We start from the raw sequence: 16,188 nt of genomic DNA on the forward strand, positions 1-16,188 counted from the left end.
TGTTTCTGTTCTCTAGCTTACTTAGTTTTAGCTTCTCGACACTTTGGTTGCACCAAGGGCATGTTTTGGTCTTTCCTTTGTTTTTGTTGCTCTTGGACATGAGCCTCTCATCTAGCTCCTTGAATTTTGTGGTAATGTATTCTATTATTTCATTTACTGTTTTTCCCACCATTTCTCTGTCCAACATGTAGGAAATTCCACATGCCTGTGTAGACCCGTCTTAGGTAGTTTAGCTGTTCCTGTTCCCGTGTGTGTGTGTGTGTGTGTGTGTGTGTGTGTGTGTGTACTCACCTAATTGTACTCACCTAATTGTGCTCACCTATTTGTGGTTGCAGGGGTCGAGACTCAGCTCATGGCCCCGCTTCTTAACTGATCGCTACTAGGTTCTCTCTCTGTTTCCAGAGCTTTGTCATATCTCGTCTTAAAGCTATGTATGGTTCCTGCCTCCACTACATCACTTGTTAGGCTATTCCACTTCCTGACGACTCTGTGACTGAAGAAATACTTCCTAACATCCCTCTCACTCGTCTGAGTCTTCAGCTTCCAATTGTGACCAATTGTTTCTGTGTCCCCTCTCTGGAACAACCTGTCTCTGTCTACTTTAACTATTCCACGCAATATTTTGTATGTCGTTATCATGTCTCCCCTGACCCGTCTGTCCTCCAATGTCGCCAGTCCAACTTCCCTCAACCTTTCTTCGTAGGATATACCCCAGAGCTCCGGAACTAGCCTTGTTGCAAACCTTTGTACTTTCTCTAATTTCTTGACGTGCTCGACCAGGTGAGGGTTCCAAATTGGTGCTGCACACTCCAGTATGGGCCTGATGTACACAGTGTACAGTGTCTTGAACGATTCCTTACTAAGGTATCGGAACGCTATTCTCAGGTTTGCCAGGCGCCCATATGCTGCAGCAGTTACCTGGTTGATGTATGCCTCCAGAGACATGCTCAGTGTTATGGTCACCCCAAGATCTTTTTCCTTGAGCTAGGTTTGCAGTCCTTCGCCACCTAGTCTATACTCTGTCTACGGTCTTCTTTGCCCTTCTCCGATATTCATGACTTTGCATTTGATAGGGTTGAATTCAAGAAGCCAGTTGCTGGACCAGGTGTCCAGCCTGTCCAGGTCACTTTGAAATCCTGCCTGGTCCTCATCTGATTTAATTCTCCTCATTAACTTCACATCTGTGAACAGGGACACCTCTGAGTCTATCCCTTCCATCATGTCATTCACATATACCCATATACCAGAAATAGTACTGGTCCTAGGACCGACCCCTGTGGGACCCTTCTCATCACAGGTGCCCACTGTGATACCTCATCCTGTACCATGCCTCGTTGTTGCCTCCATGTCAGATATTCGCTTATCCATTGCAGTGCCCTTCCTGGTATACGCGCCTGATCGTCTAGTTTCTACACTAGTCTCTTGTGAGGAACTGTGTCGATGGCATTCTTGTAGTCCAAGAAAATGCAATCAACCCACCACTCTCTCTCGTGTCGCAGTTCTGTAACTTTGTCATAGAACTCCAGAAGGTTTGTGACACAGGATTTGCCTTCCATGAATCCGTGCTGGTTATCGTTTATAATCTTGTTTCGTTCCAGGTGCTCCCCCATTCTCCTCCTGATAATCTTCTCCATGACTTTGCATACTATACAGGTCAGTGACACTGGTCTGTAATTTATTGCCTTTTTTCTGTCTCCTTTTTTAAAAACTGGGAACTACATTTGCGGTCTTCCATACCTCAGGTAGTTGTCCAGTTTCAAGGGATGTGGTGAAGATATGTTGAAGATGTGTGTGTGTGTGTGTGTGTGTGTGTGTGTGTGTGTGTGTGTGTGTGTGTGTGTGTGTGTGTGTATGTGTGTGTGTGTGTGTGTGTTTGTGTGAGTGATTGTGTGTGTGTGGGTATGTGTGATTGTGTGTGTGTGTGTGTGGGTGTGCGTGTGTGTGGGTTTGGGGATGGGTGGGTGTGAGTGTGTGGGTGTTTTGTGTCGGCAGGTCAATGACTGTTCTATCTGCTTATATTAATAAACTCTAAATTTTCACTCATTCCAGGAAAATGTTCGTTTTATGGGTCCAGAGAAAAGTTTATGATGGCAATGTTTGCAATGATCGCACCGAAGGGTAGCCCACTTGTGCCAGCATTGAATAAATGGTAAATAATGTAGAAACCTGCAACCTTTGTCAAAGAGTAAATTATATTATTTGGTATAATCCACTTATATATTTTACCCTAAAACAAAAACACATTTTCATATTAGACACATACACACTGTGTGTGTGTGTGTGTGTGTGTGTGTGTGTGTGTATGCGTGTGTGTGTGTGTGTGTACTCACCTAGTTGTACTCACCTAGTTGAGGTTGCAGGGGCCGAATCCAAGCTCATGGCCCCACCTCTTCACTGGTCGCTACTACGTCACTCTCCCTAAACCGTGAGCTTTATCATACCTCTGCTTAAAGCTATGTATGAATCCGGTGTATGGATCCTGTGTTTGTATGTGTGTGTGTATGTGTGTGTGTGTGTGTGTGTGTGTGTGTGTGTGTGTGTGTGTGTGTGTGTGTGTGTGTGTGTGTGTGCACTCACCTATTTGTACTCACATATTTGTGGTTGCAGGAGTCGAGACTCAGCTCCTGGCCCCGCCTCTTCAATGACCGCTACTGGGCCCTCTCTCCCTGCTTCATGAGCTTTATCATGCCTCGTCTTAAAACTATGTATGGTTCCCGCCTCCACTACATCACTTGCCAGACTATTCCACTTCCTGACAATCCTATGGCTGAAGAAATACTTCCTAACATTCTTTTGACTCATCTGAGTTTTCAACTTCCAATTGTGACCTCTTGTTTCTGTGTCCCATCTCTGGAACATTCTGTCTCTGTTCACCTTATCTATTCCTCACAGTATTTTCTACATCGTTATCAAGTCTCCCCTAATCCTCCTGTCTTCCAATGTCGTCAGGCCAATTTCCCTTAACAATTCTTCGTAGGACATTCCCCGTAGATCTGGAACTAACCTTGTTGCAAACTTTCTCTACTTTCTTGATATGCTTGACCAGGTGTGGGTTCCAAACTGGTGTTGCATACTCCAGTATGGGCCTGACGTACACGATGTACAGCGTTTTGAACGATTCCTTAATGAGGTATCGGAACGCTATTCTCAGGTTTGCCAGGCGCCCATATGCTGCAGCAATTATCTGGTTAACATGTGCTTCCGGAGACGTACTCTGTATTTTACTCACCCCAAGATCTGTGCCCTTGAGTGAGGTTTGCAATCTTTTGCCACCTAACCTATACTCTGTCTGCGGTCTTCCTTGCCCTTCCCCGATCTTCAGGACTTTGCATTTGGTCAGGTTAAATTCTAGAAGCCAGTTGCTGAACCACGCGTCCAGCCTGTCCAGGTTTCTTTGTAGTCCTGCCTGATCCTCATCTGATTTAATTCTCCTCATTAACGTCACATCATCTGCAAACAGGGACACTTCTGAGTCTATCCCTTCCATCATGTCATGTGTGTGTGTGTGTGTGTGTGTGTGTGTGTGCGTGTGTGTGTGTGTGTGTGTGTGTGTGTGTGTGTGTGTGTGTGTGGCATGCAAAGAGTACGTAACCTTTATTCGGCGCATGGACACACCCTCATTTACAGGCTATCTCCCCCAACCAGCGAACCAGGTTGCTAAGAGTTGATGATGGGGCCCCATCGTTCAACTAGTGACCAGGTTCTAGCCAATAAGAAGGTGGGATTGACAATCGCAGAGGTTATGTGGATACCGCTCTCCTGTCTGCCCTTGTCATTCCCACTCTAGAGCTGGTTGAAGCACGGTCTGCTATCTTGTGGCTTCTATTTCTGCCTTGCTTACCGTGGAGTGCACTATATTTATCACTGTACATAGTGTACATATTGCTGTTATAATTGGTGAAGGATAATATAAGTCTAAACTTTTTCTACTGTGTTTATTTGCTCCCATTACACCTGGGATAACAGGCCATTTGAAATCCTAGGTTGTAATATGGGGGCCTGTCCGGGATCTGAACCCGGGACCTCCTGCATGGCAGGCGAGAATTCTACCACTGGTTCTAGCCAATAAGAAGGTGGGATTGACAATCGCAGAGGTTATGTGGATACCGCTCTCCTGTCTGCCCTTGTCATTCCCACTCTAGAGCTGGTTGAAGCACGGTCTGCTATCTTGTGGCTTCTATTTCTGCCTTGCTTACCGTGGAGTGCACTATATTTATCACTGTACATAGTGTACATATTGCTGTTATAATTGGTGAAGGATAATATAAGTCTAAACTTTTTCTACTGTGTTTATTTGCTCCCATTACACCTGGGATAACAGGCCATTTGAAATCCTAGGTTGTAATATGGGTAGCCTGTCCGAGAGCTGGACTTAGAGAAACGGTTGAGCTTAGGGTGAAGCTTGTAGCAGGAACATTGTGTAGCTTGCTGTTTCGCTTCGCTTTACAAATTTTGCGTGTCAGTTGCTTATGATCAGCCTTGCTATTGTGTGATCGTTCAGCAGCTCGCTACTAGCTTGTTCAGTGTGCTCGCTTCGCTACGGTCAGTCTTGTGTGCAGTCGGCTTTGCTTGTATGCGTATTCTGCAATCGTACTGTGCATAGCTAAGCGTGTTCTGCAAATTAACGTGTTACGTTGGGGTATTCGTACTGTGCATAGCGAATAACTTATGCCACCTAGACGAGTCAGACGCCTGGTGTCGGCATATACTTTGCATAACCTACCTAAATTGTCCCTACAGCGTTGTTGGCAAATTGCTCGTTCCATTGGCATTCCCTATAAACGCACTCTTACAGCTGCGCAACTGCGTTCACTTATTGCTGACATACTTATTGAAGAAGAGATGGCACATCAGACTCCTCCCTCTACGGGAGCTAGGGCAAAAACTACTATGTTCTCGCAGGAGGAAGATGATACACCTACGGAGCAAAATGGTCAGTATAGTGCAGCTGGGTTGTCTCAGGGTGAATCAGCGTCGTTGGCACTTCAGCTGGCAAAAATCAATCTTGAGCAAACTAGGGAACAGAGAGCATTCGCAAGGGAAGAATTTGATAGGGAAAGAGAAAGGAGGCAGTTTCCGCATTCTGTAAACGATTTCAGTTTACAAAAAGCAGTACAGCTTGTTCCCCGCTTCAATGAGGCCGAACCAGAGCAATTTTTCGAAAGCTTCGAAAATCAGGCTCGAGCCTTGAGGTGGCCGGAACAGCACTGGGCAGCGTTGGTTCATACAGCATTATTGGGTAAGGCACAGGAATTTACGTCGGTATTAACTGACGCTGAATTCTCTGATTATCAAGTAGTGAAGACCACAGTGTTGGGAGCATATACATGTATCCCAGCTAAATATCGTAAGACCTTCAAATTGAACAGGCGGCAGCTTGGTCAATCCCTGGTGGACTTTGTGAGACAGCAAACCAAAGCTTTTACCAGCTGGTATAAAGCGAGTGGTGTCTCTAACTTTGAGGAGCTGGTGCAGCTTATTCTGATTGATAACCTGCTGGAGTCTGTGGGACCAGAGGTTCGTGTCTTTCTGCAGGATCGTGACTTAACCACTGCATTGGAGGCGGCCAGGTTGGCTGATACCTTCGAAACGAACCGCTCCTTGTCCGAGCGGTCCCGTCTCTCTTTTCAACAGTCTGGCGTGAGCAGAGATCGACAACATTGGAGAATGAAGTGCCAGCCGGAGGGAGAGCGTCTACGACATCCAACCAAGTCACCTGGTGAGCCACGCTTCTCAACATATGGTCCCCCTGCGGAGAGGCAAACTACTTATGGAGCATCTCGACAACAATATCCAGAGAGGCACCAGCCAGAACGACACCACTTGCAACGTCATCAGGGAGTAAAGGGCAAGCCTGTCGTCTGCTTCAGGTGTAATAAAGTAGGTCATATCAGTTCCAACTGCCCCCAAAAACCTCAACCCATCGGGAAAATCTCTAATATCCCTAGTAACATGTCCCCTAGAGAAGTAGAAAAAGGTATGGCCCCTTATTATTGCGAAAGTCTTATTTCCCTTCAGGAAAACTCAGAACCAACTAAAGTAAATACCTTTAGAGATACTGGAGCATATTGCTCACTTGTCAGAGAAGGAATATTACCCCTTTCAGAGAATACTTCCTTGAATTCATCAGTTTTATTGGAAGCCTATGGAGGAACTATATATTCTGTTCCTTTGCATAAAATTTATGTACAGTGCAAATATTACACTGGGTACTTGACTGTAGGTATCTCAAAAGGATTTCCCATGAAAAATGCCATGTTATTACTGGGTAATAACATTACTACTGTTAGTTCGTGTCCTGAACCTATAATGATTAATGCTTCTCCAGTGTTGGCCATAACTCGGGCAACATCCCAAGGGCTGTCTGGGGAGAATGTTGACCTATCCTTGGACGACTCCGATCTCGGAATAGCCACGTTGTTTTATGAGACACACCGGCCGGAGTCTCGTAAATCAAGTGAACAGACCCCGATCAAGCCTTCCTATTCCCAGGTTGCAGGATTGCCAGATGTCTCTGTTTCCATGCCCGAGGGACTGTCCTTCCGGGAGGAACAACGTAAGGACCCTTCGTTAAAATTCGCTTTTGAGGCAGCCATGGGTAAATCCTCTTTGGGTCATCCAGTCAAGTATGAAGTTAAAAATGATTATTTGGTATGCACTGAGACTGGTAAGGAGACAGAGGGCCGGCAATTATACGACAGGTTAGTGGTTCCAACCAAGTATAGACCTCAGATATTAAATATAGCTCATAATACGTCATCAGGAGGTCACTTAGGAATTACAAAAACCTTGTATAGAATCACAAAAGAATTTTATTGGCCAACATTAAAGAAAGATGTGAAGAATCATATTAGGTGTTGCCGAGAATGTCAGCAAGTTGGAAAACCTGGACATTCTATTAAACCTGCACCTCTCCAACCCATACCTGCTGATGGAGAACCTTTTGCAGATTTAATTATAGATTGTGTAGGTCCACTACCTAAGTCAAAGTCTGGAAATCAGTATTTATTTACAATTATGGATAAAGTAACCAGATATCCTGAAGCGATCCCAATGCGTAGTATCAATACTAAAGCTATTCTCAAAGCTTTAACAAAATTCATTTCTTGTTTTGGCATTCCTAAAACTATACAAAGTGATCAAGGTACTAACTTCACTGCCAAAGCATTTAGGGAAGTATTAACTAGGTTAGGGATAATTCACAACTTATCCACTGCCTATCACCCTCAGTCCCAAGGCGCCTTGGAAAGATTCCACCAAACATTAAAAACAATGATGAGAAGTTTTTGCATGCACTTTCCCACAGATTGGGATGAATCTCTACCATTGTTGCTGTTCTCAGTACGAGAGACGGTGCAAGAGTCTACAGGGTATAGTCCGTTTGAGCTGATCTTTGGGCACAATGTACGAGGTCCTCTTCGGGTGCTCAAAGAAGGATGGATGGGAGAAGACGTAAGCTCAGCACTCTACAACCCGTCTTCAAGGTTGCAGGTGGCACGTGAGTTAGCCACGGCTAAGCTAAAGACAGCTCAAAGTAAGATGAAACAGAGGTATGACAGAAGTGCACAATTCCGCTCCTTCCATCCAGGAGACAAGGTGTTGGTGCAGGAACCTATACCTGGCCACACCTTGAAAGCTAGATTTACGGGACCTATGCAGATAGTAAGTAGATTATCTGATTTAAATTATGTGGTAGCTCCCATTGATAAGACCTCAAAAACAAAAACTTGCCACATAAATCAAATCAAGGCCTTTCATACACCAGATAAAGTCCCAGTAATGACTCTGTCCTCTACCTCTGAGGACGACTCTGACTCTTTGCACTCTATCTCTGAAATTAATACTAAACTTTCAAATTCTGTCCTCCTCAAGGATCCTAGCCCGTTAATGGATGGATTATCTGAAATACAAGCAACCAATTTAACTGAGCTTCTACAGTCATATCCTAATATTTTTTCGGATGTGCCGAAAAAATGTACGTTAGGTTACCATGATGTAGATGTGGGAAAATCTAAACCAATTAAACTCTCCCCCTACAGAGCTAATCCTGAAAAGCAAAGGTTACTTCAGCAGGAAGTAGACTTCTTGTTAGAACATGGTTTAGTGGAGGAGTCGTCTAGTCCATGGGCTTCACCGTGCATCCTAGTAAAAAAAGGCTGATGGAGGGTTTCGTATGTGCACAGACTACCGTAAAGTGAACGAGGTCACAATTACAGATGCTTACCCTCTTCCTCGTCTGGATGACGTAATTGACTTTGTGGGTAAGGCTACTTTTGTGTCCAAATTAGATCTCCTTAAAGGTTACTATCAGGTACCTTTGACAGATAAGGCGAAGGAAATCTCTGCCTTCGTGATTCCAGGAGGTCATTATCAGTATACAGTTACCCCCTTCGGAATGAAAAATTCCCCCTCTTCATTCCAGAAACTCGTCCATCAGGCTATTAAAGGACTTGAAGGCACGGCAGCATACCTAGATGATATTGTTGTGGTGTCTGATACTTGGGATCAACACCTACTTAGACTTAAAGCTCTGTTTGAGACCTTTAAGAATTCCCAATTAACAGTTAATTTGTCTAAATCTTCCTTTGGCCAGGCCACTGTCACTTTTCTAGGCCATGAAGTAGGTAGTGGTAAAGTTGCACCTAAACTTGCTAAAGTTCTTTCGATTAAAGAATATCCAGTTCCTCATGATAGGAAATCTCTTCAACGTTTCCTAGGCATGATAGGATTTTACAGAAGATTCTGTAAGAATTTCTCAGATATTGTAGTCCCTCTTACCTCTCTTACCAGTCATAAAGTTCCCTTTAATTGGACGTCAGATTGTAACACTGCTTTTAATAAAGCAAAAAGATTATTGTGCTCTGCACCCATTCTCTTGTCTCCAGACTTCTCCAAACCTTTTTCATTACAGGTTGATGCTTGTGAGTCTGGGGTTGGGGCGGTACTATTACAAATCGGGAACAAGGAGCTGCAGCCAATCGCATACTTTTCAGCCAAGTTCCAGCCACATCAGAGAGCTTACTCTACCATTGAAAAAGAAGCCCTCGCGCTGGTAATGGCTTTGGAGCATTTCGATGTTTATGTGGGCCAAACATCGCAGGTGGTCACAGTCTACAGTGATCACAACCCGTTAGTCTATCTCCAAGCCATGAAGAATCACAACACAAGGCTTATGCGTTGGACTCTCAGGCTGCAGCCCTACAATATTTTTATTAAATATATTGCCGGCAAAGAAAATGTGTTGGCAGACTCTTTGTCAAGAGTCTAGTTTAATATTTTATTTAGGTTAGGATGTATTTGTGGTAACCCCCCTTTCAAGCTCTTTTTTTTATCCCCTGATGTGGGGTTTTTTTTTTAGTGAGGGGATACGGGCTACCGTCCGCTTGTATCTTGGACCTATGTTGGCTTATCTGACTGCTGTCTCACTCTGAGTTTAGGGTTTGGCTTTCAGGCACTAGGAAAGCTGAGCTCTATCTAAGAGTTGGATGGTGGAGAGGATAGGCGGTCCCATTATTTTGTGCCATGGCGGCACGGTTACCACTGGGAGGTGGCAGCCTAATCCTGAGCCTTCTCGGGGGTGGGGGTGTGGCATGCAAAGAGTACGTAACCTTTATTCGGCGCATGGACACACCCTCATTTACAGGCTATCTCCCCCAACCAGCGAACCAGGTTGCTAAGAGTTGATGATGGGGCCCCATCGTTCAACTAGTGACCAGGTTCTAGCCAATAAGAAGGTGGGATTGACAATCGCAGAGGTTATGTGGATACCGCTCTCCTGTCTGCCCTTGTCATTCCCACTCTAGAGCTGGTTGAAGCACGGTCTGCTATCTTGTGGCTTCTATTTCTGCCTTGCTTACCGTGGAGTGCACTATATTTATCACTGTACATAGTGTACATATTGCTGTTATAATTGGTGAAGGATAATATAAGTCTAAACTTTTTCTACTGTGTTTATTTGCTCCCATTACACCTGGGATAACAGGCCATTTGAAATCCTAGGTTGTAATAGTGTGTGTGTGTGTGTGTGTGTGTTTGTGTGTATGTGTGTGTGTGTGTGTATTGGTGTATTGCGTGTGTGTGTGTGTGTTGGGTGGGTGGCTTTTTAATTATATACAATAATGCGACAAGTCGTGACTCGAACCCGGGACATTTAGCCCTTCTCCTGGGACCAATCCTAACCAGCCGATGGCTTAAACATGTTACAAATACCAGGGCATCAGAATATACACTTTCTCATGGTACGAACACATTCGTGGTCATTGGTTCTTCAGGACTTATTTCCTTATTTTCCTGTTTTCGACACTAGTCTTATGATCGGTTCACATATTAATGCATCAGGAGGTCGACCCAGTGTATTTGCTGGGTCCCTGGGGATTATAGCGTGGTGATCATGTAGTTTAAGGCGTCGGGAAGTTAGCTTGGTTCCCAGGACACTGGCTAAATCCCGGTTGGTAGCAATATTGTATTTTATTAAAATCTACTTTTTTTCCGAGGATGCATTAATTAATATGTGAACTCCAGAAGCGAATAGTATGAAATTAGTACTGTGGTATTCTTATGTATAATTATTATCTCTACGTCCACAGCAGGGCTCGAATCTGCAAACTCTGTGTCTGAGTCCACAGTACTTTACACGGAGCCAGACCTGGAGACAGAGCCTGGCTCCGTGCTACAGTACTGTAGACTTTGATATAGAGTTTGTAGGTTCGAGTCCTGCTGTGGACATAGAGTCACTTCCCGGCTTAAACCTATGATCCACCTAATCAGGTCAGGTCACATCCACTTAAGGAAGGAGCACGGCATCAGAGTTATTAGCACAAGATAGTCAGGTCCAACTCACACCCACCCACACCCACTCATTTATTTATCCAACCTATTTTTAAAATTACACGTCTCAGTTTCTATGAAGGTACTCGAAAGTTTGTTCCACTCATCATCAACTCTATTACCAAACCTGTGGTTTCCTATATCCTTCCTGAATCTAATTTTTTCCAGTTTAAAACCATTGCTGCGAGTCCTCTCTATGTTAGATATTTTTAGCACTCTATTTACATACCATCTATTAATTCCTGTTTTCCGTTTATACACCTCAATCATATCCCCCCTAATTTTACGCCTTTTTAGAGAGTACAGATTCAGGGCCCTCAGTCTTTCCTCACAGGGAAGGTTTCTGATACATGGGATAAGCTTTGTCATCCTCCTTTGTACGTTTTCCAGAGCATTTATATCCATTCTGTAATACGGTGACCAAAGTCGCGCACAGTAATCTAAATGAGGCCTAACCAAAGATATATAAAGTTGATGAACAACCTGAGGACTTCTATTATTTATACTAGATATGAAGCCAAGGATTCTGTTAGCTTTATTGCGAACACTTATGCACTGTTGTCTTGGTTTCAGATTACTGCTAATCAGAACTCCTAAATCCTTTCCGCAATCAGTAGTATTAAGATCTACATTATTTATTTCATATGTGGCATGGTTATTTTCCTGTCCAACATTCAGAACTTTGTTTTTATTTATATTAAACTGCATCTGCCACTTCTCTGACCACTGTATCAGTCTATTCAAATCATCCTGGAGTGCTCTAATGTCCTCATTAGAATGAACTGGACGGCCTATTTTAGTGTCGCTACTTATTCCTTCATCTATGTCGCTTATGTAAATTGTAAACAACAACGGGCCCAACACTAACCCCTGTGGATCACCGCTTGTGACTTGCCCCCATTCTGATTTCTCCCAATTTATGCAAACTTCCTGCTGCCTATTTGTCAACCATGCATCTACCCAGGAAAAAAATTTTCATCGTATTCCGTGTGCCTTAAGTCTTCTCAACAACCTCTGATATAGAACTCAATCGAAAACCTTACTGAAGTCCATATACACAATATCATATTCAATACCATGCTCTACCTCCTCACATACCTTAGTGAAGAAAGTTAGTATATTCCTAAGACAGGAACGCCCCTTTGTAAAACCGTGCTGAGATTCATTAATCATTTTATGCCTTTCAAGATGGCTACGAACTTCTTCGGTAATTATAGATTCCATAAATTTACCAACTATTGGTCTATAGTTCGAAGCCAAGGACCTGTCACCTGCCTTGTAAATAAGTATTACATTTGCCATTTTCCACTTATCTGACACTATGCCAGTTTGTAGTGATTAGCCAAAGGCATGCTAAGTTCCTCTTTATATTCTTTAAAAACCCTCGCAAACAGTTCATCAGGACCTGGGGATTTGTTAGGTTTTAATTTCTCTAATTGTCTGAGGACCATGTCACTAGTTACCCTAATCGCGCATAGTTTATTATCGTCCTGTTCTACATAATTTATTATTTCTGGAATTTCGCTAGTATCTTCCTGAGTAAAAACTGAGAGGAAGTTGGTATTGAAAAGTTCACACATTTCCTTATCACTGTCAGTGATCTGACCTGAGTTACTCTTAAGTGGGCCAATCTTGTCCCTAATCTTACTTCTGTATACCTGAAAGAATCCTTTTGGGTCAATATTCGAATCCCTTGCGACCTTAGCTTCATAATCCCTTTTTACTTTTCTTATTCCTTTTGTTATTTCTCTCTTTAATTGAATATATTGATTTCATAACTTCCCATCCCCTCTTTTGATACGCCTATATATGCCTCTCTTTTGACCAGTGAGATGTTATAATCTATTATTTATACATTTGGGATCATTTTTGTTAGATCTAATTTCCCTACTTGGGACAAAAGTTGCCTGAACAGCTAGCTCTGTGCTTTTGAAATACGTCATATTGGCAGCCAACCGTACCTAGCTGACCCATAGTCAGGTCAACCCAATTTAGTCCAGTCAGGTAATTTCTCAGTCCCTTGAAGTCGGTCAAGCGGAAATCTGGGACAGCGACTTGATTGCAGTTATCTGGGTAATTCCATGATATATTTAAACTAAGTGATTTGTGATCGCTTTCCCCAAGCTCATCATTAACCTTAAGATTAATAACTAGTGATTCTTTGTTTGCAAGAACCAAGTCAAGCAGGTTGTTTCCTCTAGTTGGTTCTGTCATAAACTGTTTTAAAAACAGTCGTGAGCCGTATCAATTAAGTCACTAGACTCAAGATTTCCTGTCACATTATTCCAATCAATTTTTCTAAAGTTAAAATCTCCCAATAGCAAAACATTTTCATATCTAGACGGCTTATGAATTTCGTCCCATAACAGCCTACCACACTCCCTATCAAGGTTTGGGGGCCTATAAATCACACCCAAAATTAATTTTTCATGACCCTCGAGAAACTGTAGCCAAACAGTTGTATGTTGTATGTTTCTAATCTTATATCATGTATAACACAACAATTTAAATTACCTGCACTCCACCACCCTTCCTGTTGACCCTATCAGTGTGGAATAGTTAATAACCCTGTATGATGCATTCGGAAGGCATTTCTCTATCTTTCAAGTTGAACCAGGTCTCTGTTATAGCAATAATTTCTATATTCCCTGTACTTGCAAGTAGTCTTAGCTCATCAGTCTTATTTCTTAGACTCTACTATTTCTCTTTGTGTGTTTAACAATTGCTTTGCCTTAACTAGTAATTTTATTTTGAATATTGTCTTTTGAACATAACTCTCGTGTATCCTGGCAACATATTCTGTTTTCAACCCAAATGCTGCAGCCTGATTGTTTTCCACTAACACCTGTACGTCTATTAGTTTAAATTTCTAGACAAGACATCACTGACCCCTTCAATCGGTTTGGCTAATGCAACCACTCCAGCACCAGGGAGATGAACCCCATCCCTTGCATACATATAGAATTTGTCCCAGTTATCAATGAATGGGATTGCAAGTTCCTTGCAGTACCTGTCTAGCCAGCAATTTATAACAATTGCCCTAGACATCCATTCATTGTCCACTCTATTTCTAGGCAAGATGCTACATATGATTGGGATCCCTCCCTTAGACCAGGCAACTTCTATGGCTGACCTGTACTTATCCAGCAGCTCCTGTCTCCTACCCTTCCTGATGTCATTTCCACCAGCACTTAGACAGATAATGGGCTTGTTCCCATTACCTGACATAATATTATCCAACCTGCTGACTATGTCACCAATACTAGCTCCTGGGAGGCACACCCTCTATCTGACCTTCCCATCTCTGTTAGAAAAAGCACGGTCCATATATCTTACCCGAGATTCTCCTTCAATTAGAATATTCTTACCTTGATTAGCAGGGGAGTAAAGTATATTCATCCTGGAGAAGAGAGAATCGATTTTGTACATTCACGTCTTCTATATTAGCCTTCCTTATCTTCCTTCTTCCTGATTTGTGAAACACTTGCCACTTAAAGATTCTTCACTCTCACAGCTAGTTACCATTTCCTCCTTACCAATCCAACCATCTCACACTCACTCCCAAACCTATCTAGGCAAAGCTAGTACCGAGAAATAATATAGGTTGCAGAACAGAGATTCTCATGTATTCTTATCATTCTGTACCTATGATATTTTCATTTATTAAAATGTTACCTAACATATTCCTTAGAATAAATTTTTACCTGTTACTGTTTTTAACGTAAATTATTACCAAAGACACTCAGTATTGATAATTATCATCTTGTACTTCGATTTTTTAAACGCTTTTATCTATATTTTAACTCATTCTTTTGGCAAATTATTGGAATAACAATGTGTTACCGTTATTGTGATGACAAGAAAAAAAATCAAAATAATTCATTGCTGGTGTCTAACGATCAAATTCACCATTCTAAATCTGACTCGTTATTTTGGAAGGGTTCGTCATACTTCATTGTGTTGGATCCACATAAACTGAAGTTCTCATGGTAATAGTTCATCGTGTTCGTTGTACATGAATTAAAGAGAGCAATTTAATTTCTATATTCTAACTTCAATATATTCTAATTCAATATATGGTCGCTGCTCTTCAGGATTATGTCGGTAACGGAAGCTGGATTGTTCTTACAGTGGGTGAAAGATGATCAATCAAACTCGACTGCTTGCTATCATTATCCAAGCAAAGTCACAGTCAATGAGGCACTCTCCTTCAGGAACGTTAAGGTAATAACTCACCTTCATTAGTGGTTTAAACACACTTTCAAGAAGGAACGCATTATTTTTCACAACATTTTGCAACTTATTGCGGTATAAGTGAAAACATTGCACAAAGCCTAACTCTGCATAAAGTGACGGTCGTGGCTGTCAGGTGACGCAAGGGAAGGTGAGGTATGAATCTAAGGAAAATGATACGACAAATGTGAACTCTGGGTGTCAGCTTGTAGATTTTTTTCTTATATTATGGTTAATCGGGAAAGTGACGTATGCTTTAATATTTGGTTATCAAGTTAATGAAGACTTTTGTTTTAATTAGGATCATCTACTTACTGAAAACGTATGCTTTTATTCACACTTTTGGTACAAAATTATTAATTTTTACGTTAATATAAACGAGAAAAAAATATCTTTAAACGTATAAGAGAAAATTTTCATATAGAACTTAATTTTAAATACGTTCTTGCTAATTGACCAATTTTACCTATTCCGAACGATATATATATATATATATATATATATATATATATATATATATATATATATATATATATATATATATATATATATATATATATATATATATATATATATATATATATATATATATATAAATATATATATATATATATATATATATATATATATATATATATATATATATATATATATATATATATATATATATATATATATATATATATATATATATATATATATATATATATATATATATATATATATATATATATATATATATATATATATATATATCCCATAACTAGTAAGTTTGCTCTATCCATGTGAGCTGTTCTGGCCACCTCAGCTAGTGTGTCCACTATTGTTCTGTTGCTCCCTTCATATTCTTCATTTGGCCTCCTCCAGTTCTGTGGCAGGTTATATATCACTGCAATGACTTCCTTATGTTCCCCAGAATCTTACTTACAGTGTAGTCCCTTGCAGCAATTTCGCCCATTCCTTCCATTTCCACAAATCCCCATTGGTTTTTAATGAATTGTGCCACTCCTCCCCCTCTGTTCCCTCTGTCTTTGCTCAGGATCTGATATCCGAGTGGGAAGATTGTGTTATTATTCAAGTGAGTTTCGTTTCGGTGACTGCTGTGATGTCTGTTGACGTGTCCTTGAT

Source organism: Cherax quadricarinatus, chromosome 16, assembly GCF_038502225.1.
Source record: "Cherax quadricarinatus isolate ZL_2023a chromosome 16, ASM3850222v1, whole genome shotgun sequence".
In the NCBI taxonomy this organism is placed as follows: Eukaryota; Metazoa; Arthropoda; class Malacostraca; order Decapoda; family Parastacidae; genus Cherax; species Cherax quadricarinatus.